The 2,210-nt window shown below is 42.4% G+C and overlaps 1 pseudogene; it reads left to right on the top strand.

The window, feature by feature from the left end:
* Positions 1-736: 736 nt before the first annotated feature.
* LOC112623789 lies at positions 737-1,992 on the top strand (annotated as a pseudogene).
* The last annotated feature ends 218 nt before the right edge of the window (positions 1,993-2,210 follow it).

Genomic DNA, 2,210 nt, shown 5'->3' with positions numbered 1-2,210 from the left:
CTGTTGTGTTTGCTTGTGGTGCTTCTGAGGAATGGAGAAAGAGAATGATATCTGGTGTGAGTGAAAGCTGTGGCCCCTCAAGAGCAGGACCCACATCTGCTGTGACCACCTTCACATCCCAGTGCTGAGAATAACACTGGGCACATGTTGGGGCTTCAATATGGAAGAAAGAGCAAAAAGAGGATTTGTGAGAACGTTTCATATGTGTGAGTAATCATTAGTGTATCCATTGTGAAAACTAATCTCATCGTGTCTATTAAATAAAATCACGTGCCCTAAGATCCAGCAATATCATTTCTGAGAAACTATATGCCAGAAATAAAATTACCAGTATGAAAGAATTTGTATACAGAAATGCTACTAGCAGCATTGTTGGGGGGTGGTCAAGAAATAAGGACAACCTAAATGTCCATCAAAAACATTTGATAGATAAGCAGACACATTCCAAAGCTCAGGCTCTGAAACCTGCCTTCTTGAACTTAATCTGGGTCCCACAACTTACTACAGTATGTGACATGAGTAGGTTATTTAGACTACCAGTGATTCAGTTTGCTTATCTGCATATTGATGATGACAATAATATCTACTTCATATGTTTATTATAAAAAGTAAAGGAAGTCATTCAGGTAGGGTTCTTAGAACAATGTCTTGCACTCGATAAATATTCTCATTACTGGGGGTGTGCATGGGACAAAGAAAAGTGAAGCCAGAGCTGCGAGCACTTTTTCTACCCACGGTGTCTCAGATTCATTCTTAAGAAACTGAGAACTTAATCTTCCAAAATGCCAAAAAGACCATCTTATGCCCCATCTCCCACCCCGGCTTCTACAACACAAATACCCAGCCCACCAGGGTTTGCAAGATACAATCCATACCATCATCTTGCCTACAACAACTACAGGCTGGGAGGGAACCCAGGCACCAACAGCTGGGTCAGGGCATCCTCCAGTATTAGGATTCCAAAACCCCCAAGCCACAAGATAAGCCGCTGATGCCCTACAGGAGGTAGAGAAGAAAGGTCTGGGACCAAGTAAAGGCTTCCAACCCTGACCTATAGTTGTGGGAAATTGGCAAGATTATTGGTGGCATGTGGCAAGACCTCGCTAATGAAGAGAAACAATATTTAAACGAATACGAAGTAGAAAAGATAGAGTACAATGAATCTATGGACGCCCATCATAATTTCCCCATGTACCTTGCTTACATAAATGCAAAAAGTCTTGCAGAAGCTGCTTTAGGGGAGGAAAGTCGACCCAAACAGTCTCACTGTTTGGAGAACCTTACATGAGCCTTCTCTGCTAAAGATCAGATGATTATGATGGCTTTTCAACGAAGCGTACAGCCACCGTTCGTTTCCAGAGAAACCACTGCCTCATCAGTGAAATCCTTAGTGAGAGTGTGGTATCAGAGGTTCAGTCAGTTGTCACAACAGCTAGAATGCAGGTCCTCAAATGATAGATCCAGTCCTTAATGGTTCAACAGCGAAAAGTAAAAGTTGAACTTCTTCCAAAAGAGGAACGACACCAGGAGAAGGCGAAATTCCTGGAAAGCACAGATTCATTTAACAATGAACTTAAAGGGTTGTACGGTCTGAAGGTAGAAGTGGATCTGGAGAAAATTGCAGCTGAGATTGCACAGGCAGAGGAACAGACCCACAAAAGGCAGGAGGAAAGGGAGAAGGAGGCGGCAGAGCAAGCTTAGTGCAATGAGAGCAGCATCGTTCCTGAGGAAGAGCAAGTGGCCAACAAAGGCAAGGAAAAGAAACACAATGAGAACATTCCAATGGAGACAGAGGAGACACACCTTGAAGAAACGGCAGAGCCAACAGAATGGTGAAGAAGGCAAGTCTACTCCTGAACACAAGGAGAGCGGGCAGGAGAGGGTCAGCAGTATGACAGAGAAAGGAACCAGTGATAGTAATACTGGCTCAGAGAGCAACGGTGCAACAGTGGAGGGGCCACCACCATACTAGAAGATGAGAAAAAAGAGTAAATGTTGCCTTGTTTTATGTGTTTTAAATACTTTTATAAGTGAAAAAATTGTTTTTAGTTTCAATGGTAAAAAATATTCTCCTTACTATGATTTATTATTATTATTTGCTCATAAGAGCACAGAGAAAAGTGTAAAAATGCATTCACCACACTATAAGCCTTGGTGATGGGACTAGAAGGAGAGAGAGAAGTTACTAACTTGATATATACACCATGCTC

This window comes from Theropithecus gelada, chromosome 4 (assembly GCF_003255815.1).
Source record: "Theropithecus gelada isolate Dixy chromosome 4, Tgel_1.0, whole genome shotgun sequence".
Classification (NCBI taxonomy): Eukaryota; Metazoa; Chordata; class Mammalia; order Primates; family Cercopithecidae; genus Theropithecus; species Theropithecus gelada.
Note: the sequence above shows the minus strand (reverse complement) of the source record. Positions and strands in the feature narration are given on the sequence as shown.